The sequence below is a fragment of the Sturnira hondurensis genome, unplaced genomic scaffold (genome assembly GCF_014824575.4).
Source record: "Sturnira hondurensis isolate 20B ecotype Veracruz unplaced genomic scaffold, ASM1482457v3 Scaffold0001872, whole genome shotgun sequence".
Lineage (NCBI taxonomy): Eukaryota > Metazoa > Chordata > Mammalia > Chiroptera > Phyllostomidae > Sturnira > Sturnira hondurensis.
Window position 1 is genome coordinate 29,479,360 of NW_028074503.1, and position 26,297 is coordinate 29,505,656.

At 42.4% G+C, this 26,297-nt stretch overlaps 1 protein-coding gene across 1 annotated transcript in view; it reads left to right on the top strand.

Annotated features, from left to right (window-relative positions):
- The window catches only part of ONECUT2 (one cut homeobox 2), a 45,091-nt gene that overhangs the window by 14,752 nt on the left and 4,042 nt on the right, over window positions 1–26,297 (top strand). The window lies entirely within an intron of this gene.

Below are 26,297 nucleotides of genomic sequence, written 5' to 3' on the forward strand. Positions count from 1 at the left end.
TTTCAGGAAGTCCAGGAAGCTCAGAGGGTCCCAAAGAATTTGGACCCAAGGAAGCACACACCAAGGCACACCATAATTACATTACTGAAAACTAAAGATAAGGAGAGAATCTTTTTTGGTAAAGATTTATTTACTTTCTTTTAGAGAAGGGAAGGGAGGGAGAGGGAGAGAGAGAGAAACATCAATGTGTGCTTGCCTCTCACATGGTCCCCATGGGGACCTGGCCCACATCCCAGGCATGTGCCTTGATGGGGGATCGAACATGTGACCCTTTGGTTTGTGGTCCACACTCAAACTGAGCTATGTTAGCCAGAGCTAAGGAGGGAATCTTAAAAGCAGCAAGAGAAAAGGAGCGAGTTACCCACAAAGGAGTTTCCATAAGACTGTCAGCTGATTTCTCAACAGAAACCTTACAGGCAAGAAGGGACTGGAAAGAAGTGTTCAAAGTCATGAAAGGCAGGGACCTATATCCAAGATTACTCTATCCAGCAAAGCTATAATTTAGAATGGAAGGGCAGATAAAGTGTTTCCCAGATAAGGTCAAGTTAAAGGAGTTCATCATTACCAAGCCTTGATTGTATGAAATGTTAAAGGGACTTAACTAAGAAAAAGAGGAAGATCAAAACTATGAAAAATAAAATGACAACAAACTCACAACTATCAGCAACTGAACCTGAAAAACAAAAACAGACTAAACAAACAACTAGAACAGGAACAGAATCACAGAAATGGAGATCATATGGAGGGTTATCAGTGGGGAAGGGGTGGGAGGAGAATGGGTGAAAAGTTTCAGGGAATAAGAAGTATAAATAGTAGGTACAAAATAGACAGGAGAAAGTTAAGAATAATATAGGATGGAGAAGCCAAAGAACTTGTATGTATGACCCATGGGCATGAACTAAGGGGCAGGGGAAATGCTGGTGGGAGGGGGTTGCAGGGCAGAGGGGAATAAAGGGGAGAAAAAATAGGACAACTGTAATAGCATAATCAATAAAATATACTTTAAAAAAATAAGTCAGTCCACTCTGCAAGGGCTTGTACTAAATACATTTCCCTTGTAGTGAACTTAATGTGAGTGGGTTTTTTTTAGCTTGTTTTTAAAAAGATTTTATATATTTATTTTAAGAAAGGGGGAAGGGAGGAAGGAAGGGAGAAAATGTCAGCGTGTGGTTGCCCTTGCACACCCCCTGCTGGAGATCTGGCCCACAACCCAGGCATGTACCCTGACTGGGAATTGAACCAGTGACCCTTTGGTTCACAAGCTAGCACTCAATCCACTGAGCCACACCAGCCAGGGCTCAATGTGGTTTTAAAATAATGTTTTGAGAAGACTACTGTGTAAACAGGACCTCTCCTATAGTCTTCTCTGACTGCAAGTACTAAAAGATGTGTGGAGTGAAAGAACTTTTTGCTTTTCTGAATCACTGTGAGAAATTCCTAAATCAAAAAGATTTTTTTAATTCTTGGATTTAATTGCTTCCTAATGTATACCTAAGGAACTCAGGGAACTGAGTTTGCTTCAGTCACATTCAAGGCACAAGAATGAATTCTTTATTCATTCACTCTCAATATCTAACCTCTGTCATCATTTTCTAAAACTTCTGAAAAGGAATAGAGAGTCTTCCTATTGAAGTCCAATTCCTTGACCTGATTTTGGGCCCATGCCTCACTTGCCTTCTCAGGACCTTCCTTTCCTGTGCTTATAACAATTTATTCTTCATTACTTTCTTTCCTTCAGTATTTTCTGCTCTAGTCTCTTCTTTTTCTCAAATACCCCCCTCCCCAAAATCTGTTCTAGATTTCTTCTTTCTCTTCACTTCTAAAAATAGTTGCTATAACTCAGCATCTGTTTCTTTTTTTTTTTAAAGAGATTTTATTTACTTATTTTTAGAGGGGAAGGGAAGGAGAATGGGAGAGAAATATCAATGTATGGTTGCCTCTGGTGTGACCCTGCCGGGAACTGGCCTGCAACCCAGGCATGTGCCCTGACTGGGAATCGAACCGCAATCACTTGGCTTGCAGGCCTGCACTCAATCCACTGAGCTACACTAGCCAGGGCTCAGCGTCTGTTTCTTACCTCCTCTTTCAGGCCCAGCATTTTACAGTCTGGTTCCACCCACACCTATTGACTAACCCTGCATTTACCAATGTCACTATGGTGGTCTTTGTGATGAAATCCAACAGACACTTCTCAGGTCTTAATCTGTTCTCTCTACCGAATTCGACACACTGCTGACCACCCTTTCCCCTCCCTTTCTTCCCCTGAGTTCTGAAGTGCTATACTTTCTTATTTTTCTTTTTAGCATTCCAATGACTCCTTCAAGTCTTCTTTCTGGACTCCCTGTGCTCTGCCCGTCTAACTCAACATTCTGGCCTAGGCTATTTTATTTTTTCATTCAGTGTACTCACCCTGAATAGTCTCATAACTTGTTCGCTGTTGCTCTATGCTAAAGACTTCCAGGTGTCTCTCCAGCCTTGCTGTCTCTCCTGAGCTCCACATCCCTACTTCCTCCTGCATCTGGACATCTTTGCCTCAAAGTCCACAAACTCAATTTATCTCAGAGTGAACTCATGTCCCTGTCCCCTCAACCCTTTCACTGTCACCACCAAATAGGAATCTCTTATTTTTATTCCTTTTCTCTTTCAATAATATCAACTTGTACACAGAATCTCAAGCCAGAAACCAGGAAATCAACTTGGACTCTTTCTATTTCCTCTTCCTCATCATCAGCTCCATGAGCCAGGTGGGTTATACCTTTTAAACACCTACTTCCGTCTCTACATCTTTTAATCCCCCCAGCTAATGCCCTAGTTGGGACCATCACCAACTTCAACAGCCTTCGTTCTGGTCTTCTCCCATCTATTTTCCAACCTTGCCAGAGTGACTTCTCTGCAACCTAAATCTGACCACAGTACACTTGTTTAGAACTCCTTGTTAGTTCCCCGTGACAACTGGAAGAAAGACCAGATCCCTGAGTAGGCATACCAACCCCTGTACGACCGACTCCTGCTTACCCCCAGGCTCATCTCACATCACCCACCCATTCATTCTGTGCTCCATACATGCAGGACTCCCTCCAGCTCCCTCAACACGTCAGGCTAGTCCTTCCGTCTACAACACTTTTTCTATCACTCAACTACCTTGAACTCCATAGCAGGTCTTGGCTTAGATGTCCTGGCCTTAGGAAGTCTTCTCTGGTCTCCTATATCAGAATCCCCTTGGACCAGTCTTCCCAGTGCATGTAGAACATAGGTATCACCTGCTGATCTGTCAGCATCCCCCGTGTTGGAAGGCAAGTCCCACAAGAGCAGGGGTGGCATACAGTAGGCAGCCAGTAAATATCTGTGAATAGATTCATAAGTACTTTTCTTTTATATGATACTGCTTCTGCCCATGGTACTCCACAAGTTCATAGATGGCCCTGGGAAAAAAGCATTTGTGTTGGCCCATCATTTTGGAGCAGTATTTCATATTTCATGCTACCAAGTTCTCACCAATGGCATTTTACTCCTAAGCTGTGATACCACAGGTATGTGTTTAAAGAGAATATTGAATTGGGGTTAAGTCTCATCCAAAGCTTCAGATTATCACCAGTGAAGTGAAAGATGTGACCTGATGACCACTAGACACTAGGACAGGGACCCATTTTACCAGTTGACTCTCACTGCTCCCAGGTAGCTCTCCTTACCGTTCTGCTCATACGTTGTCCTTTTGGCCATGTCCGTGCCTTTGCACACAGTTTGTCCTACCAGGAATACCTGATTGCGCCTGTCTCTGTCCGGGTCATTTCTTCCTTCTGGACACCTCAAATCTCAAATCACCTTCTCTGCAGTGTTTCCGGCCATTCTTTTCTCTCCCCTTCCTGAACTCCGGGTGTGTCGTCTGTTCCAGAACACATAGCTGTTTCTGGGCTGTGGTCTTGCACCACTTCCTGTGTTGTCCAGGTCTCCTTCTCCTGTGGCTCTTTCCTCATGTCCATGGCGAACCCACAGTAGGCATTTTTCAAAGAAAGTCATTTTATGGGCTGCTGCCTATCTTTATAAGGCCTCCTGACTTCAGTCACTGTGAAGGAGTGGGTTGTGTGTGTGTGTGTACTTCTGTTGGACATTCCTTGGTAGCCTCTCCTTTTTGAAAAGGGATATTCTGCCCTGGCTGGTGGAGCTCAGTGGATTGAGCGCAGGCCTGCCAACCAGATGATTGCGGTTCGATTCCCAGTCAGGGCACATGCCTGGGTTGCAGGCCAGTTCCAAGAAGGGGACGCACGAGAGGCAACCACACAGTGATGTTTCTCTCCCGTTCTCCTTCCCTTCCCCTCTAAAGATAAATAAATAAAATCTTGAAAAAAAAAAGAATATCCCTTTTCTTTTTTTTAAAAGATTTTATTTATTCATCTTTAGAGGGGAGAGAAAGAGAGGGAGAGAAACATCACTGTGTGGTTGCCTCTCACGTGGCCCCCACCGGGGACCAGGCCTGCACCTGAGGTATGTGCCCTGACTGGGAATTGAGCTAGTGACCGTCTGGTTGGCAGCCCTCGCTCAATCCACTGAGCTCCACCAGCCAGGGCAGGGATAGTCTTTTCTATAAATGTTATGCTCCTTGACAGAAATATTTCCTGACATAATGTAAGCCAAAGAATGGATTTCTGTGCTAATCAGAAATGAGACATACACTTGATATGGATAAGACAGCATTCAAAATGGCTTGGTTAATGACAAAGTTTGCCTGCTTCCACCCAAAGCCAAAAATGTTACCCTGGAAACACATCGGCAAATCAGAGGGAGTGGTTTCCCCTTTTATGGGACTTTAATTATCACCAAAGTAAATTTGCATACAAATGGTCATTACTTGATGTACTGCAAATTCTTAGATTGTTATTGATTTAAATTTACCTGTAAAGAAAAAAGCCAGAGGTCAACGTGTTATACTGATATGTTTACCCTTTTTCTTATCTTTTGGCAAATGAGAACATAAATAAAGTTACTTGAGATCCTTGAGACCTAGTAAGTAGTTCAACAATTTTCAGGGATGTTAGACACAGTTTTGCAAAGCAGTTAAGAATTAAAAAAGACTTTTTTACCTTTTTTTCACCTTTGATTTTACTGGATTTTAAAAGCTTTGAGTAGATAAATCCTCATTTACCTTCACAATATCCATATAAGATTGAGTGAAAACAGATTTTATGATGATCTCAACTTTAATAAGAAACTGAAACTTAACTAATGTGCTCTATGCCCTATGTGGAAATTATATATTGCCTTGTGGTATTTTATGTTTTTTAAAGTTATGTTATCACATTCATGTTACATGAGTAACAAACTATGAAGATCAAGCGTATATGAACAGAATTTAGTGTTAAAACTAAAACAGCGAAATTTTTTTCTTAATGCCTTTAATTGAATGCATTCCTGTGCCGTGTGATAAATGGGTATGCTCAGTAAGCAGTTGGTGTGACTGTCATTTGTGTGCCTTGCATTGCCAAACCAAGTTTCCTTTGACAAGGAGGCAGAGACAGGGAGGGTGGGGCAGAGCAGGACGCAGCTCTGAGGCCTCCCTGGAGAGCCTTAGACTCCCAGTTGCAGTCCGAACTCTCCTTGGCTAGGGCACCGTGCCCTGTGTGTAGCTGGCACTGAAGGGCACACGCTCTCCTTTTTTCTCTTCTGCCTCCTCCTCTACCTTCTTCCCAGAGGAATCAGGTGGAAGCAGTCAGCACTGCTGAGTTCCCCCCTCCCTGACCAGCTTTCCACCTAGAGCCTCTGCCTTGGGCTTCCATAGGCAGATTCCAGCAAGTCAGTTCAAAGGGCGGGGTGGAGAATAGGTAGGTGATTGTGTTGGAGGAGAAAGGGAGGGAAATTTGCTGTAGAAATAAGTGGGCTTCCCCCACCCCCCACCCCGTAAGCCATAGCAGCTCAGGAGCCTTTGTTCTGCCTCCTTAGTCAGTCCATGAGATATGTACAGATGCATTCCTATATGATATGGGCAAGGAGACCCAACTCAGAAGACAGGAAGTCTGGAGCACATCCTGGGAACAGGGTCTGTAGGACCCAGAGTCCTCTCTCCTAGACTGCTGGGAAGGGACTCTCAGAGCTGACGTCCAGCCGGGTGAGCAGTGCAGTGAATGGTCTCTGGCTTTGGAGCCAGACAGGCTTGGGTATTCATTCTAACTGCCATTGCCAGCTCTAACTTAACCTCTCTGAGTCTCCATTTCCTCCTCTGTAACAAGGAAATACTCTGTCCACTTTGGAGAGCAGGTGTCAGTACTAGAGATGATTTGTATAAAGGAGCTGTTGGGTAGTAGACTGATGAACTGTCTTCAGTCTGTCCCTACAGAATCTCTTGCCTAGAGTGGTGACTTGAAGGACAAGATGGCTTTGGGTGTTGGGTAGGGAGAGAGAGAAAAAAATGAAGTTCAGATTTTATTCAACTTCTATTCTGTGCTATGTACCAGTTACCCATTGTTGCAATAATGCTGAGTAACAGACCACTCCAAAACCCATGGAATGCAACAGTAAGCATTTTTTCCTCACTTATCTGCATGACTCAGCTGATTTCGGCTGGTCCCAGAAGGACTCACCAGTGCATCCGTGGTTCAGCTGGCTTGATCGTGTGTGTGTTGGTGGCTCTACTCCACATGCTTCCAATCACTTCTGGGACCATTTGGGGGACCTTGACATGTTCTTCTCATAGCAATGGCAAAGAGCAAGAGCAAGCAATAACATGCTCTAACATTCCATTGGTAAAAGCAGGTCGTGTGACTGAGCCCAGAAACAGAGCGAAAAGGCACTCCAAGGTTACGTGGTGCATGGGTGAGAGACAGAGTGAAATGGGAGCTTTTTTTCCCTTTTGCAATCTACTTCATCTCACATATTCCGGTGCACCTTTATTCTTGCAGGAAGCCATTTCTATGGTAGGGCTAGGATAGGAAAACAAATTGGCAACAAACAGAAAATAAAGGTAGAAGTATTCCAAAATACTTTAATATTTTATACTATCCGCAAGTAACAAACCTATGCCCAACTGGAGAGCAGCCATGTTTCTTTGTATTATGAGCATCTGTGGACATGCCGAACCTGCTGGTGTAGATCATAGCAGGCAGGGAGTCTGAGCCTTGCTCTCCTCACCTTCTCGCTAGCACGGTCACAATGCCTAACACGCAGTTGGCACTCAGTGCACATGGAATGCCACTGATCCCCACGCTAGTGTCCGATGGGCAGGTAGTGTCCATGAGGAGGCCCCTCCGGCCCCATCAGATGACCACATGCAGCTCTGCATTTATTTCAAAATAAGGCTTCATTTTTAGCTTTTCTACTTTTTCCCCCCCACTGAAATAATCATCAAACATCCGAGGTGCAAAAGCCCACGTCCGTCACCTACAGAAGGTTAGCCATCTGACTCAGATCTCAGTTATTCTTGGCCTCTAAAATCCAAACAATGTGAACGCTTTGCTGAGGGTCCGCCAGTGACTAGAGAAGCAATTCGAAGGGTAATCAAAAAGATCAAAAGATGTACTCATTTGTGACTCCAACAGTGCCTCAGGTTTGTTGGTTTTTAACCTTACATTCTACGTCTAGGGCAGGTTTTTACAAAATCATAAGCAGCGCTCAAAAATATTTGGCAGTTTTGCCTTGATTCTCAGTGCGGGTGTTCAGAGATGCCCCCCGTTAGTATGTGAGTCCCTCATTGATGTGTTTGTTTGTGTCACCCTTCTCTGCCTGTCCCCTAATGGTCTGGTACACAGAGGGCTACTTGAGCTGATTTATATGGATCTCAGTGGCTCTCATTTGTGCATACTTAATTCAGAGAGGCGATCACATTGATTTCCTCGCCCTACTTTTCGAGACATTGTACTAACATAGATGTCTCAGCTGCTCTGACTGCATTGTCTGAAAAGGAAAGCATTATAAGCCTTTGGAAGCAATTTTGATGGACATTTCATTGTGCTCTATATTACTTACTTAATTAAATTTCCTTCACATCGAGGTCTGTTTAAAATTAAATTGAGAAATATTTTTGCGTTCCATTGGGCAGATAACTTTGTTTAGCTGGATTTGTTCTGCGTACACATGAAATGGCATCCTGTGAATCGATATCCAGTGCTTACACTTCCATGGATATGAAGCAGTGACACCCTTAGTAGGCAGATGTAGTCTCCTGTTATTCATAACGAGCTGTCCCCGAACTTGTTTGCCCTGCAGTTCCAGAAAGTCCTAGTATTTTGTGCCTGCAGGTTGGCAGGCTGATTTACTTGGATGCTGAGCCTTATGAACAAAATTGGTAACTCTATCATGGATTAGCAGGAGTCCTGGGATTCTTATTTGCAAACTCGCTGTAGTCCTAGGGAGCTAGCTTCTTTGGGGGCATCAAAAGTCTTACTTGCATTGCTGTGGGGCTAGAATTCCAAGCTGGGTTTGAAAACAAATAGGGTGAACTGTCTGAGGATTCATCCCCAGTGAAGAGTGAGATTCCCAGAGTCCTGTATTTTTGGAAGCGAGACACAGGGGAAAGTCCTTCTGTCTCAGCTCTACCCACCCTGCTCCCGAAGAGAGCAAAATAGACCCTCCTCATCTTGTACCCTAGCTTTCCTCGAGACAGCCAGCCATTCCATTAAATTCAGCAGCAAGGGAACCTAAGGTGAGAGAGCCTTATCTGGAGAGTTGGCATTCCATAAGCACCGTTTAATATTTTGAAAAATAGTCCCAAAGAGCTGCTTTATGTCACATTGTTAATTGGCCTTTAAACATTTCAGAACTCATTGGAATCTTCAAGGTTTTCAAGTGTGTCTTTACCACTGTCTTAGTCCTTTTGGCAGCTATAACAAACCACCACAAACTTGGAGGCTTAAAACCAACAGAAATGTCTCATTCACAGTGCTAGAGGCTGGAAGTCTGAGATCAGGGGGCCAGTGTGGTCGGGTGAGGGCCCTCCTCCAGGTCTCAGGCTTCTCGCTGAGTCCTCACAGGGCTGAAGGGGCTAGGGAGCTCTCCGGAGCCCCTTTCATAAGGCACGAATCCTGTTCATAAAGGTGCCACCCTTGTCACTTAAGCACGTCCCAAAGGCCCCACCTACCAATATCATCACCTTTGGGAGTTAGGATGTCAGTATATGAATTGTGGGGTCATTAGACATTCAGCCCATAGCAATCTCTGTGCTTCAGATAGTAGTATATTGCAAGGTGCATAAAGATGCTTAGACCAAACAACATTGTGAATGCTTGTTAATTTAGCATTATTATTAAATAACATTTTGTAACATCTCTCTATATAAGCAAGGCTTTGCCCTAAGTCACCAACTCTCCCATAGTCTTTATGTTAAGGGTACTGCCTGGTGTCATCAATGAGAGCATGAGCGTGGGTATTAGATCCAATCTGTGTCTCACTACATCACTCGCTGGCTATGAGACCTCGGGCAAGTGACTAACTTCGGAGAGCCGCAGTTGCCTCCTCTGTAGCGTGGGGATAAGGCTGGTCTCTGACATCATCGAGCTGGTGTGCAGATGGAGCGAGCCACCACAAGCGCTGAGTGCTGCACCTGACACATTTGCCTCTTATCTCCTCCGTACTACAGGCGACACCCTATTCCTCATGGACAGATCTATTCCTCAGTATAATTTCGGCATCATTTTCACTGGTGGAATTTGTGGTGAGAGAGGTTGCCAGGTTCCACATTGCTTCCTGGATATGGTCCTTCCAAACTGGTCAAACACACAGCAGTACTGTGTGTACTCGCCACCACCCCACTTCCCCACCCCCAGGTCCTTTGAAGACCCTCCTAACAATTATGGGCACATTACTAAGCTAATGTTTAGAGCACGGAAGCCTTCTGTGTGCACAGTAGGTCCTGATGGAATCCCTACTGACATATGTTGGGATAGAGCCTGTTTTGTAAGTGTGGTACGTGTTGAGTGCAAACTCCGCATTAGACAGAATTTTATGATTGTACATGTAAAAATTGCAGCCCAGCCAACAAGACTTAACTCATTCTATATCTCCATCACGATTGCAGGTTTGAAGGGGTCGTCACATCAGAAAGTTATTTTCCCAGACGTCCAGGTGGCCGTGAGGCTGGAAGTACTGAGAATGACTTCCTCTTCAGCATCTTTTCTGTTTCACTGTGTGTGGACCCTGCCTCTTTGTCATGATCCCCAAATCCATTCATTGGGTTTTCACTGGGGTTCTCTTCTAATGCCCTGAAGGGTTTCTGCCTTAGGGAGGGAGGGAGGGGAGGAGGGAGAAAGGGAGGAATCCTACAGGTACCCCACTGTTGCTTATTCTGAAGTAGCAACTTACTCACTAATAGAAGACTTTGAAGCCGGCAGCCTCTGCATTCTCAACACGCAAGTCAATTTAAACAGTCTCTAGAATCCTTTCCTGACCCCAAATTGCTCCTAAGGATTAATTGCCCTAGTGGTTTCATGGCCACATTATTTCATATTCATTAGTGTTTTCATGAAAAATTATAACACTAATTAGAGTGGCTTCCAGTTAATTCACTCGGTGATTCATTACTCTCTCCCCTCTTGGTGTTCTGCATGTGGTCATCGTGGAGAAAGCATCCAAGGGGTAATTGCAGCTCTATTCCCTGAGTGATCGCCTAATGCCATTAGTGCTGATCCACAGGTGCATGCTGGGTGGCTCTGTGGGCCTGCATACAGCTGCACCCTGTCGCCGCCCTTTGGATGCAGGGAGAGAGGCCAGCCCTGCAGTGAGGACTGGACCTCTGGTGTCTCCAGTGCTGCACGGGGGAGGGAGCCTTTTACTTTACTTATTTATTTATTTATTTATTTATTTATATCAATGTACAGTTGCATCTCATGGGGTCCCTTGCTATATGCACTGGCCTGCAGCCCAGGCATGTGCCCTGACTGGGAATCGAACCACGATTCTTTGGTTCGCAGGCCCACGCTCAGTCTACTGACCTACACCAGCCAGGGCTGGGAGGGAGCCTTTTAAAGAGAAAGAACTGGGGGCAGAGCTTCCTGATGGTAGATGAACATCACTTTCATCTCTTCTGGAACCTGAGGTAAGGACAGGATGGTGCCAAGAGAAACCTGTCCTGAGAACTTGTACCTGGAAGAGAACAAGGCAAGCCAACTCTTCAGTTTTGGCAAACGTGTGGCCAGGTGCTGCCTAGACTCCGGAAGCCTGGGTCTCTCAGAATTCTAACACCAGTTCTTCTCATAGCCAGTTCACTTGACCTCACACCCATTCAGATTAAAAAAAATCCAGAAAGTATCATATTGGATGTGGAAAAACTGGGAACCTTGTGCACTGTTGGTAGGAATGTGAAATGGTGAAGCTGCTATGAGAATATGGCAGTTCCTCAAAATATTAAAAAAGGGAATTTCCATGTGATCCAGCAGTACCATTTCTGGGCATATGTTTCATTTTTTTCTGGGTGTATTTTCAAATAATTGAAAGCAGGGTCTCGAGGAGATATTTGTACACTCATGCCCATAGCAGCATTATTCACAGTGGTCAGAGGGTGGAAACAGCCCAAGTGTCCATCAGTGGATGAATGAACAAAATGTGGTATAAACATAAAATGTGATATTAGTTAGCCTTAAACAGGAGGGAGATTCTGACACATGTTACAACATGGGTGAACCTCGAAGACATTATGCTAAGAGAAATAAGCCAGTCACAAAAAATGTGTGCATATACTGTGTGATTCTACTTATATGACATAGCTAGAGTAGTCAAATTCCTAAAAACAAAAAGTAGAATGATGGTTTTTGCCAGGGGCTGGGGAGAGAGTTGTTGTTCACTAGATATGGCTCCCTGTTTTACAGGATGAAAAAGCTCTGCATCTCAGTTGCACAACAACATAAATATATTTGACACTGCTGAACTGTGTATTTAAAATGGTGAAGATAGCAGTTGGTCAGAGTGTCATCCCAATATGTCAAGGTTGTGGGTTTAATCCCTGGTCAGGGAATGCACAAGAATCAACCAGGAATGCATAGATAAGGGAAATGGCAAATCTCTCTCTCTCTCTCCTCCTCCTCCCCACCTCATCAATAAATTTTTAAAAAATTGATGGTTAAGATGGTAAATCTTATGTGTATTTTGTCACACTTTGTTTTAAAAGATTATTTGTCATTAATGTTGTAATGCTTGCTTAATTTAAAAAAATGGAAAATAGAAAAAAGTCTTTATATCAGTAGAGAAAGAAAAGCGGTAGTTTTGATCTCTCCTTTAAAAAATTATTCCTAGGTACTTGTTTTTCTGTGAATTTTTTTTCCTATTGCATTTTCCGATAGGTTACTTTTGGTGTATAGGAAAGCTATAGGTTTTTTCAAGATTTTATTTATTTATTTTTAGAGGGGAAGGAAAGGAAAGAGGGAGAGAAAAATCAGTGTGTGGTTGCCTCTCATGTGTCCCCTGCTGGGAACTGGCCTGCAACCCAGGCATGTGCCCTGACTGGGAATCGAACTGTGATTCTTTGGTTTGCAGGCCCATGCTCAATCCACTGAGCTACACCAGCCAGGGCGGAAAGCTATAGGTTTTTAAAATGTGTTATTGTGAAAGAAAACATGCTTATGGGGAGTGCATGAAACATAAGTGGATTGCTTAATTAATTCTTGAGAAGTGAACTGAATATTGCCGGTGCTCCAGAAGTCCTCCACATTCCCCTTTCTTATCAAACCCCCCCCCCCCCTCAACCACAGAGGTAGGCGATACTCTGCCTTTTGTGGTAATCACCTCTTGGCTTAGTTTCAAAGTTCTGAACACTGAAGTAAGTACCCCTAACTGCTAGTTTAGTTTTGTCAGCTTTTTAAAACTTCATAAAAATGGATTCACTCTGTGTCTATTTCTTTGTGCCTGTCTTTATTTTTCTCTTCATGTTGCTGCATGTAGTGGTGATTCACCCTTTCTCATAGCTATAGAGCATTACATCAAACTAACATGCCACAGTCTACTCATTTTCCCGTTGATGGGCACTTGGGTCATTTCTAGCGTTGTTACAGAGCTACTCTGAACATGTGTTCTAATTTACATAAACATATATTTCTTAAGAATTCCAGAACAGGTAGTTTATTTGAAAGGCAATCCCAAAAAGCACTGGGAAAGGAGTGAAGAAATAAGACAGAGAAGGAAAGACCTGGCCGGTGTGGCTCAGTCAGTTAGAGCATCGTCTGGTACATTGAAAGTGTCAGGGTTCCATTGTCCATCAGGACACTTACCCAGGTTGTGGGTAGAATCCCTGGTCAGGGCATATATGGTTTTACACAGTGAAAAACAGATTGAATACTGAAAGGACACTGTTTTTTGTTTGTTCTAGAAACAAACAAACACACAAAAAACAGAAGGGAAGAAACCCAGTAATATTTGCTTCATCAAGCACTTTTTCACCATAGGAAACTGGAAAACATGTCAGTGTTCTTCCACCTGGAGAACAAGAGTGTTGGGGTATTTGTCTGGCAGTTCTCATCATCCACAGATTGGGGGAAGCTCCTGGGAGGTTCCACAGCCCTTCTAGCCTGCCCTGCATGTGGGCAGAGCAGGCCTTGGCAACCAGAGGAAGCCCTTAGGCAGTGAGGTGAAGGTGCTAGCAGTTGGCAGTGGGCTGACATGCACTGCAATGGTGAAGGCCAAGTGAGGGTGCCATCGTGACAGTGTTTGCACCAGGGCAGCCTATCTACAGAGGACTTGGGCATGCACATCTTCAACCATAGCAGATACTGCCAAACGGATTTCCAATCTGCTGTACCAATTCCCATCCCCACTAACAACCTAGGAGAATTTTTGTTTCTTTTCCAGCACTTGGTATTGAGAGACTTTTACTTTCAGCCATGTTGGTGAACATGCAATGTTGTTTTAAACTTGTCATTCCTAGATTACTAATAATTTTAAGCATGTTATTTTAATTTTTTATCCTCACCTGAGCATGTGTTTCCATTGATTTGAGAAAGAGAGAGGGAGTGAGAGAGATCTATTGGATATAGAACATCAATCAGGGTGCCTCTCACATACAACCTAGGCACGTGCCCTGATGGGAATCAAACCAGCAACCTCTATATACATTATTTGTATTTATATTTATATTTATATTTATATAACTTTAAAGGTTTTATTTATTTTTAGAGAAGGGGGAGGAAGGTAAAAAGAAAGGGAGAGAAACACTGATGTCAGAGTGTTGGAGAGAAACATCCCAACAAACACCAGAAACATCATCCCACACACCCCCAACTGGGGTCACACCCGCCACCCAGGCATGTGCCCCGAATTGGGAATCAAACTGGCAACCTCTCAGCTTTCAGGATGACGCCAAACCCACTGAGCTATACCAGCCAGGACCACACCAGTCACCTTTTGCTGTACAGAAGGACTGTCCAACCAACTGAGCCATGTGAACGGGGCTTAAGTGTCTTTTTATATAATTAGTGGAAATTTGGATTTCTTCTGTGAAGTGCCTGTTCAAGTCTGCCTGTTCTTATATTAGGATGTCTGATTCTTTCTTACTGAGTTCTAAGACATTTTGTGTATTCTAGATTCAGGCCCTTTGTCTGTGATACGTGTTGCAAATACCCATGGCTCTCCTTTTACTCTTCTTTTTTCCCTTCCACTCTCTTATTCATTTCTTTGGATACTCAGAAGTTCTTAACTTTAATGTGCTCTAATATATAACCTTTGGGTCAGTACTTTTTTAGTCTTAAGAAATATTTCCCATGATTATGAAGGTATTACTCTGTATTATTTTCTAAAAGCTTTACTGTTTTGCCATTCCCACTAAGGTCTGTGATACCTGCAGAACTTATTTTTTCTGTACCACGTGAAATAGGGGTCAAGGATCAAGCCTCACCCATACGTATCCAGTTGCCCCAGCTCCATTATTGGAAGTAACACACTTATGTTCTGCAGAACCAGTCTTGTCACTGAATCAAGTGTCTGTATGTGTAGAGGTCTGTTTGTGGAGTTTCTGTTCTGTTCTACTGGTCTGTTGTATATTTTTGTTCCAACACTACATCATTATAGTCTTATTGAAGGTCTTGATGGTTGACCCAGCAAGTCCTCTCATCTGTTCTTCTTCATCAAGAATAGCTTGATGCCCTGGCCAGGTGGTTCAGTTTGTTGAAGCATTGTCCCATGCACCAAAAGGTCACAGGTTCGATCCCTGGTCAGGGCGAGTACAGGAGGCAACCAATTGATGTTTCTCCCTCACATCTCTCTCTGTCTCTCTCTCTCTCCACCCCCCTTTCCTTTCTTCTCTCTCTAAAATCAACGAAAACACACCCTCTGGTGAGGATGTTAAAAAAAAAGAATGGCTTGGCTATTCTTTGATTTCTTTTTCATTCTCATACAGATTTTAGAATCAGTTTGTCAAATCCCCAAAACTGAAAGGAAAGAAGAAAGGAAGGAAAGGAAAGGAACTGCAGGGATTTTGATTAGAGATTTGATTGAATCTATAGATAGATATGTAGAGACTTAAACTCTTTATAATACTAAGTCTTAATCCTTTGATTTAAGTATTCATGAATTTAACAAAGGTTACAGTTTTTTCTGAGTCTTGTGTAACTCTGGTTAGATTTACTTCTTTGTATTTGATTTTTGACCCTAGAGTAAATAGTATCTTTTTCATTTTGTTTGTTGGATTATGTAGAAATACAATTGACTTTTGTCTACTGATACAGAGTCTAAGAATCTTGCTAAATTTTTTAAAAAATCTTTTTATTTTAAGCCTGGCTGGTATAGCTCAGTGGATTGAGCAAGGGCCTGCAAACCAGAGGATCGAGGTTCGATTCCCAGTCAGGGCACATCCCTGGGTTGTAGTTCAGTTCTCTGCAGGCCAACTCCCAGCAGGGGACGCACAAAAGGCAACCATACATTGATAAAAAAAAAAAAATCTTTTTATTTTCACCCGAGCACATTTTTTTCATTGCTTTTCTTAGAGAGAGAAGAGGGGAGAAAGGCAGGAAGAGGGAGAAATGTCAATGTTGAGAGAGAAGCATCAACGGGTTGTTTCTCTTACGCATCCAGACAAGGATCATACTCAAGTAGACTGGGAATTGAACCTGCAACTCTCTGGTTTCAGGACAATGTTCCAACCAACTGAGTCACATTGGCCAGGGCCTAAGTTCTTAAATTAATTCTAATTGTTCATCTATGTATTATCTTAGATTTTCTACGTATACACAATATTGATTTTTGTACCTTCATATTATAACTGACCACCTTATTGAACTTTCTTATTTATTCAACAATTTGAATACTGAAATTCTTGGATTTTCAAGGTAAAAAATCCTATTAACTTATAATTATGAGGGTTATTTCTGCCTGGAGAAGCAAAGTAGCGTAGCTGTTAGGTTCAAGGAGTCTGGAATCAGGCTACCTAAGTTTGAATCCCAACTTTATTACTTACTACATAACCTTACATAATTTGCTTCATCTTCTGTGACTCAGTATCATTAATTATAAACCACTTCATAGGTTGGTGGTAAAAATTAAATGAGTTAATATACTTAGAACTGTGCCTGTTGTATATAACAAGCACTCAGCTCTTGTCACCTTTTGTCATTTTATCTGTTATATTCATTCCTTTCTAAATTTTCACTTCATAGTTATTTTTTCTTATTTTATGGCATTGACTACCTTTCCAGCATAATGTTGAAAAGCAGCGGTCCTTTTAAGCCTCACCTGAAACTTAACCCTTTGAAATATTTCCTTCTAGTTTTTTCTTGTAGACATTATTGTTTGTTTTATTTTTCATCTGATGGACTTGTGAATCTTGTTTTAAACTCTACAAGAGGGAGATATTTCTCCAGAGGAAACTCTTTTTTTTCAAACTCTGTTTTTCACATAGTGATGGGAAACATGAGTTATTCGTTTTAAAACATCACTGAGAGCCTGTTGCAGAAGAAGACGCCAGCCCTCCCACCTTCCCACAGGCTCACTGGCGGAGCCTTTCCGAAGAGGTGCTGTTGACCAGCCAGACTGCTTTGCACAGTGGCTGTGCCAGTTTACATTATACTAGCCATGAATGAGGGTTCCTTTTCCTCCACGACTTCGCCAACGTTTGTCATTGCCTTTCTTGTTGATAACAGCCATTCAAACGGGTGTGAGCTGGTGTCTCATTGTAGTTTTGGTTTCCATTTTCCCTAACATCTAGTGAAGTTCAGCACATTTGTCTCTCTCTATTGGCCATTTGTATGTCTTCTTGGGAGAGGTGTCTATTCAAGTCCTCTGCCCATTTTTTAAATTGAATTGCTTGTTTGGTGTTGAGTTTTGTGAGTTCTTTATATATGTTTGGATATTAACCCCTTGTCAGAGCTGCTGTTTACAGATATCATCTCCCATTTGGTCAGTTGCCTTTTTATTTTGTTGATGGTTTGTTTTGCTGTGCAAAGCTTTTTAGTTTGGTACAGTCCCATTTATTTTGGCCTTTACTTCCCTTGTCTTTGGGGTCAAATTCATGAAATGTTCTCAGCAACCAAGGTCCATTGGTTTACTACCTATGTTTTCTTCTATGTAATTTATTGTTTTAGCTCTTATATTTAGGTCTTTGATACATTTTGCATTAATTTTTGTACATGGGAACAAGCTTCACTTTTGATCCAATTTCATTCTTTTGCACATGGCTTTCCCCCTTATTACTGCTTTTGCTGCATCCCAGAAGTTTTATCATTCTCATTGGTCTCTAAATATTTTTTGATCTCAACTTTTATTTCTTTGGCCCAGTCATGTTTTAGTAAGTGTTTGGTTTAATCTCCACATATTTGTGGGTTTCTTTACTACCTTAGTAGTTGATTTCTAATTTCAAAACACTTGGTCAGGGAATATGCTTGGTATGATTTCAGTCTTCTTAAATTGGTTGAGACTAGTTTTGTGACCCAACCTATGGTCTGTCCTTGAGAATGTTCCATGGGCACTGGAAAAGAAAGAATAACCTGATGTTCTGGGATGAAAGGCTCCATAAATGTCAATTATATCCATTTGATCTTATGTGTCATTTAAGGCTGATGTTTCTTGATTGATTTTCTGTTTGGACGATCTATCTAGAGCTGTCAATGGAGTACTTAGGTTCCCAACTATGACTGTGTTTTGGTCTGTTTCTCCCTTTAGTTCTGTGAGTAGTTGCTTTATATGTTTCGGTGTTACCTGATTGAGTGCATATATATCAAGAATTGTTATGTCTTTTTTTTTAAAGATTTTATTTATTTATCTTTAGAGGGGGAGGGAAGGAGACAGGGAGAGAAATATCAATGTATGGTTGCCTCTTGTGCATCCCCTGCTAGGAACTGGCCTGCAACCCAGGCATGTGCCCTGACTGGAACTCAAACCTCGATCATGTGGTTTGCAGGCCCGCGCTCAATCCACTGAGCTACACCAGCCAGGGCTGTTATGCTTCTTGATGTAGCGATCCCTTTACCATTCTAAAATGTCCATCTTTGTCTCTTGTTACCTTTGTTATCTTGAATATATTTTATCAGATATAAGTGTGGCTACGCCTGCTTTTCTGTGGATGTTATTTGCTTGGAGATTCATTTTCCACCCTTTCGCTTTGAATCTACTTTTGCCTTTGCAGCTTAGATGTGTCTCCTGAAGGCAGCATTTGGTTGGGTTTTCTTTTTGTATCTAATCTGCTACTCTGTGCTTCTTTATTGGTGAATTCAGTCCACTTACATTTAGGGTAATTATTGATGTATGAGGATTTTTATAGCCATTATATCTTTTGTTTTCTCATAGCTCTATGCCTCCATTCTTTTGCTTTGTATTCCTGTCTGTTGTTTTTGTTTGGTGGTATTCCACATATCTTTCCTCTGTTTTCTTTTATGAGCTATGATTCTTAGTGTTGGGTTTTTGTGTGTGGTTACCATTAGGTCTATGAAAAAGAAAGTTTCGTGTATACTGTGTGTATGTGTATATATATATATATATATATATATATATATGTATATGTATATGTATATGTATATATACGCACACACAGTTTTCCTTTTGAATGCATCTGATCTCCATTCTCCTTTTCAGATTCAGACCTTTATCTGCCTTTCATGTTTTTTTTGTTGTCACAAATTATACCTGCTCATGTTATAAGTTTGTTGGTGACCTTACTCATAGTCCTGTGACCTTTTGTTCTTTGTTTCAAGTCGAATAACCCCCTTGAGTGTTTCCTGCAACGGTGATCTTCTGGTAATAAATTCCCTCCGTTTCTGTGTGTCTGCAAAAGTCTTTATTCCTCATTCATATTTAAAGGGTAACTTTGCTGGATATATTATTCTTGGTTGATAGTTTCTCTCTTTCAGTAGTTAGAATATTTGGTTTCTCTTCTGCCTTGTAGAGTTTCTGCTGAGAAGTTCAATGATAACCTGACGGGCTTTGCTTTATAGGTCATTCTCTTTTTTTCCCTGGCTGCTTTGAGAATTCTTTGTCCGTAGTTTTTGATAGTTTTAATAAAATATGCCTTGGAGAACATCTCTTTGGATTGAGGTAACTAGATGTTCTGTTTGCTTCTCCGATTCAAGAATCTATTTCTTTCCATAGGTTTGGGAAGTCCTCATCCATTGTTTGTTTGTATAGGCTCTCTGTTCCCTTCTCCCTCTATTCTTCTTCTGGTATGCCTATTATTCTTAAATTGCTTTCTCTGATGGAGTCAGATAGTTCTCATAGAGCTCTTTCTCTTTTTTTTATGCTCAGGTCTCTCTCTCCTTCCCTCTGTGCCATTTCTAGTTTTCTATCTTCAATATCACTAATTCTTTCATCCATCTGGGTCGTCTCTATTTTCTGTGGTTGCTAGTTCATTTCTCATCCCTTTTATTGAATTCTTCATCTCCCGGCTTTCTGTTGGTTATTTTTAAAGTTTCGGTCTCTTTGGTAAAGTACTTGTTTTATTCATTAATTTGTTTTCTGAGCACATTAAATTGCCTATCTGTATTTTCTCACATCTCATTGAGCATTTTCAAAACTGCAGTCTCGAATTCTCTGTCATTTATAGCACATATTCCCATGTGTTCAAGTTTGCTTTCTGGAGATTTTTCTTTTTTTTTTTTCTGAGAGGCCTTGCTACCTTAGTTATTCATAGTATTTGAGGGTTTCTTTTCTGTCCTGGTATCTATGTATTAGTGGCCCAAAGAGGATTTTTTATATTCTCCAGTAGGTGGTGCTGAATCACTACCATTGCATCCCATTGCGCAAACAAATACTTTAGGTCTGTGGGATCCCAAAGCTGACCTCCCTGGCCATCAGTATAGCTCTGATGGTTGGGGGTGGGGTTGTGTGGAGCAATCTGGACACCTGCTTTGTTTTGCACTCTTGGTAATGGTGATCTTGGACCTTCACAAGGCACCCCTATCATGTGCCCCAGCTGGTGATCAGTCACACAGAGCACCCTTTACTCAGAGGAGATAGTGATTCTGTAGTTATAGTTCTTGGGTTTGCAGATCATGTGCTCTGCAACCCAACACCAAGGGCAACTGGAGGTGAGTTTTGGGAGTCTATGGGTTGGCAGGGTTCTGTGGCTTTCCTTCCTTGCCTGGAATGGCAACAACCCAAACAGCTGTGACAGAACCCCTGATCTATGTGCTTGCCCAGGTTTCTGGGCTCATCCACAGTTTGCACTGTTCACTGCTATAGGAGTGCCCACCAAGTCTCTCTGCTCCTCCCAGCTGAAGGAAGTGCCAGCCACTGCCAGCCACTGCCAGCTTCCTCCCCTCTCCAGCTGAGCCCACCATGAGCTCCTGGCTGCAGGGCTGCATCCATGGCCAATTTAAGCTCTCCTGTCTTCTCACCGCCTCTGTTCTTACTTGCCTACCTTTAGATGATTCAATGTGTGGATCCCTCACGCATGCCTGTATATTGAGCACAGAATCTTTTGTTGAGTTATAGCTGATGAACTTACTGAAATTTCAGGGGGAGAGACCAAGGGGATCTCTCACACCACTGTTCTTCTGACATCATAGAACAGCAATTTTCAACTGGTATGACACAAGAATTTTAAAAACCTGCAGTACCTGACTATTTAGTCAGGCGCACTGTCCTCTTTTCTCTTAGACTGTCAGATAACAAAATGACAACAGCCAACACAACAATAGCTGTCCAGTGTGAATGAATCAAAATGACACCTTTTTTTGTCAGATCAGCAAAAATATTGTATATTTTTAGGTATGCTGCAGAATTTTAGTAATTATGTTTGCCATGAGATGAAAAAGGTTGAAAATTGCTAACCTAAAATAAAAGATAAAACTCACTGAACTGAAAGGTATGGCTGCAGTCAACCTGTACTGGGGGCATTTCTGAGGAATTTCCACCTAAACACAGACCCATCAGTGCAACTGGATTGAAATAAAATAACACCCCAGTCCTCCAGCTGTTTATCAAATCAAATTAAGCAGCCATCACTCTCTCAGTAGGTGATGCCTTTTGAAACAACCAGAGCCTTGTCCATATTTCTCCACCTACCAGATAAGAACTGCAATCTCAGACAACAACTGGGCCAAAAAATGGTGGGCGGTGGGGAATGTTGTGGAAGACGGACAATAGTAGTGACAGGTCACACCTAGGGAGGTGTAGTTTCTGAGTGCACTGGGTGAGTGTAGGGACAAGAGGAGGCTTTGGTGTATAGTATATTTGGGATTGAAGCACATGCTCCATTTAACTAGCTTCTCAGCAATCTGTGAGTGGCTGTGGGAGATGAATCCATAGCAGACCAGCAGGACCAAACTACAGGAAACCTCTTGATGTCCTGTAGTTTGTTAGGCACTAGGTTAACTATATCCAGTGGTGACTCAGTGCAGGTATAAGGGGTATTGAGAAATACAAATACCCCTTCTCTGGACCATATAAGACCTGACTGATTCTTTCTCATTTGAGAATGAATAAACAGGACCAAAGGAAACATGGAAAATAGAAAAAGAGACAATCATCTGATATCTGAAGAAATTCATCTGCAAATGTCTTACAGAAATTAAAGAATATTTTAGAGAATCATTTGGTATGTCAACATGATGCAAAAAGAGATGGCTTCTATGAAACAGACAAACTGATTAAGAAGAAAGCAGACTCTGTAAGTAAATTTTAAAAAATGGTAAGAGATGAGAAAGGCTTTACAACTTTCAGGAACATGAGGAATAAATAATATTGGAGGAAATTAAAAGCAAAACTGACACTGTAGTTGCAATGCTCGAATTTATGTAGTCTGGGTGGTATTTCCTGTAGGAAGGCAGTCTCAATTTTATATTGACTCAAGAAGTATATCTATGTCCTTTTTATGAAAAGAAAAATAACTGTAGACGTACTCCAGCTTACATGGAACATAACTAAAATGAAAAGTTCAAGGACATGGGTTGGCCAACAGCCCTATGTGGCTAAACTCATCCCGAATATCCATAGGAGTATCATTGCATTAACACCATCTCTCTCTAGTTTTTAATGGCAACCATTCTAACAGGTATGAGGTGATATCTCCTTGTAGTTTTTATTTTATTTTACTAAATTTATTGGGATGACTCCAAGCACACGGCATCCACAAAAAGAGCAGGTGTAACCATATTTATATCTGACAAAATAGACTTCAAGATAACAAAGGTGACAAGAGACAAAGATAGACCTTTTATAATGATAAAGGGGACCCTACATCAAGAACACATAACACTTCTCAATATATGTGCACCCAGCCCTGGCCAGCTGGTTAGAACATTGTCCCACTACACCAAAGTTGCAGGTTCTATCCCAGTCAGGGCACATACAAGAAACAACTAGTGAGTACATAAATAAGTGGAACAACAAGGTGGTGTTTCTCTCTTTAAAAATCAATTTTTAAAAATTTTTCAAAGAAAGTAATTTTTGAAAAAGGAGCCAAAAATACACCATGGAGAAAAGAAAGCTCTTCAATAAATGGTGCTGAGAAAATTGGAAAGCCATGTGGAAAAGTATGAAATTAGACCACAGTTTGTCCCCATGTATAAAATTAATGCAAAATACCTTGACTGGTGTGGCTCAGTGGATTGGGTGCCAGCCTGTGAACCAAAGGGTCACAGGTTGGATTCCCAGTTAGAGCACATGCCTGGGTTGCAGGCCAGGTCCCCAGTAGGGGGTGCACAAGAGGCAACCACACATTGATGTTTCTCTCCCTCTCTCTACACCTCCCTTCCTTTCTGTCTAAAAATAAAATAAATAAAATCTTTTAAAAAAAGACTAGAGGTGTTTCTTTAAAAAATTAATGCAAAATTAGTCAAAGACCTAAATATAAGATCTAAAACAATAAGTTACATAAAAGAAACCATAGGTAGTAAACTTACAGACCTTGGTTGTAAAGAATGTTTTATGAATTTGACCCCAAAGACAAGGGAAGTAAAAGCAAAAATAAATGAATGAGACTATATCAAAGTAAAAAGCTTCTGCAGAGCAAAACAAACCATCAACAAAACAAAATGCAACTACCAAATGGGAGACGATATCTGTAAACAGCAGTTCTGACAAGGGGTTAATATCCAAGATATAGAAAGAACTCATAAAACTGAACAACAAACAAACAAACAATTCAATTAAAAAATGGGCAGAGGACCTGAACAGACACTTCTCCCAAGAAGACACATAAATGGCCAACAGATACATGAAAGATACTAAACTTCACTAGATATTAGGAAAATGCAAACCAAAACCACAGTGAGATACCACCTCACACCTGTTAGAATGACGGTTATCAATAAGACAAGTGATAAGTTTTGGAGAGGTTGCAGAGAGAAAGGAACCCTCATTCACAGCTGGTGGAAGTATAGACTAGTACAGGCACTGTGGAAAACCGTCTGGTGGTTCCTCAAAAAATTAAGAATTGAGTGACTGTAGACCCAGCAATCCCTCTCCTGGGAATCACTGGAAAAACTCAAAAACATTTATTTGCAAAGATATATGCACCCCTGTGTTCATTGCAGCATTACTCATGGTGGCCAAGACATGGAGACAACAAAGTGTCCTTTGATGGAGGACTGGATAACGAAGATGTGGTACCTGTGTACCACGGAGCACTACTCAGCCATACCAAAAGGTGAAATACAACATGGATGGACCTTGAGGATATTATGCTAAGTGAATAAGTCAGAAAAAGCAAAGAATCATCTGATTTCACTCATAGGCGGGATATAAAACTGAAACTCACAGACACAGACAGCAGTGTGGTGGTCACCAGAGGGAAGCAGGTTGTGGCGACTGAAGGGAACCTCATATATTGTGAAAAAAGGTGGTTTGAGTTTGGGTGGTGGACGTACAGTACTATAAGCAGGTCTTATATCATAGAAATGTACACTTGAAACTCATATGATCCTATTAACCAATGTCACCCCAATAAATTTAATTTAAACATTTTTAAAAGATTTTTAAAAATCACTGTTCTAGTACACGATTTGAGTGGGAAGTAGGGAGGGGTTGCACCTGGCTCTCTCAGCTATTTGAAGCCTGTGTTTTTACCCAGAGTTAAATATTTGTTTTTAGCCACTCACACCCCCCTAGGTAGCTAGCAGGCATGCAGCTGTGCAGCAGAACTAACAGGTGTCCCCTCACCAGCCTTCTTCGTAGGCAGAACAGATGGCCAGGAATGGTGAACTCGAAGGCTCAGAGACCCAAAAGATACTTTCTAATAGCCAAGTGGCAGGTAAAAGCTGCATTGGATCAGAAGTGAGGGAATCTGGGTTCTCAGGGAGTGTCACTGGCCAGCTGTGGTCAGTGTTGGGCAAACCCTGTTGCCTCTTAGAGTGCCAATCTCCTTACGTCTAAAATAAAAGATTGGACCAAATGGTCTCTAAACTCCTGCAATTGTAGGACTTTTTTTTTAACCGGCTGCTCTGAGTATCTGCGGTTAGAAACCTGTTCCCTGGAGCTCCCCTGTGCTGAGAGTTTTTGCTGAAAGGGAGGCTGAGGTAGGAAGCATATCTGTGCTGGGCATGTGAGGTCCGGTGCTCAGCAGAGCCTGCCTGGGGGGACCCCCTGGAGGAGCAAGGGGGGGTGCCTGGCACCCTCCCCTGGGACATGAACCCTCTGGGGCCACCCTGAGCCTTTCCCAGGCCCTGTCTCTGTGTAACCAAGTTGGCAGACATCAAAGGACCCCCATTTCCTGAGTCCCCTTCAGTGGATTTGTACTGAAGGTAAAAATAAGGACAGGAAGTAAAACATGTTTTCCTCTGAGACTACCTCTGGGGCACCAAAACTGAGAACAATGGCTGACTGGCTTTCATTTGATAATAAATACACACTAGGGAGTTGCTGTAATGCTCATCATGACCAACCTGCTTGCAACCGCACACCCGAGCGAAGGCGGTGGGGGTAGGGGTGTAGAGGCAGAGCAGAGGTTTATCATTTATCATCGACAGGAGAGCAAGAAGGTACCACAGGGAAACCCAGGTAGGCTGAAGCCTGCCCTGAGTCAGAATGAAGCCCAAGGTGTGGCTCAGGCATTGGAGGATGTTGGGGGATTATAAAGCAAGCCTTCTGGGCTTCTGCATTTCTGTACTTCAGACATGACCCTGTTCTGGAGTCCCCAGAATGAGGGCAGTGGGCATGTGCACAGGCGTGCACGCCCCCCTGCTCTCTTGTTCCTTCTTCTCTCACCCCCTCCTTCCTTCCTGCTCCTGCATCCCCTGCCCGTAGTATTTGCTCTAGGAAGCTGAGAGCAGCTTTCTCCCTAGCATATCCATTGTTCACCCTGAGCACCTTCCCCATGGCTGTCCAGGAGAATTTGACAAATGGCTTAGAGGTTTGTCTCGCCAGGGCTGTGCTTGCACTCACCGGCAGAAGGGAGTGGTGGGAGGGATGAAATCCCAGCCACGGAGAATGGGTCCAGGTCCATTTGTGTGGTGTGTCTTCCCTGCGTCTGTTCTTGGCCTTCCAGATGGACATCGATCTGGATGTGGCCAGTTCCATTGCCTGAGTGGATTGGCATCTGGCCTATGAGGAAAATCCTGGCCTTCTTGTACTGGCCTTCCTTCAGACCAGCCCAGTGAGAATCGGACAAACCAATTTTTTCACAGCCTTTCCCTCTTAGTTATTCAAAAGTCTGGAAGAAGGAGATTTGAGTTGGGATGATACCATCATTCTGTCACTTCTAATTTTATTCTGTTAACAATTTTTGAGTCATGTAAACAGAAGCTTTGATTTTGAAAAATTACGCACTTTTAAGTTGTGACTCCTAAAAGTAATTGCGGATCAGCTGTAAACAATTCTCAAACGTGAATATGAAAGGGGGACTGCCTCACCGGGCTTCCCCTGGGGACCTGGAGTCCTGGCTCCCTTCACAGCCCCTGAGTTCAGAAAGACTTAGAAGGGTGTGCTGGGGGTGGGGGTGGGATGAAGGGGAAAGGAATGGGCTCCACACC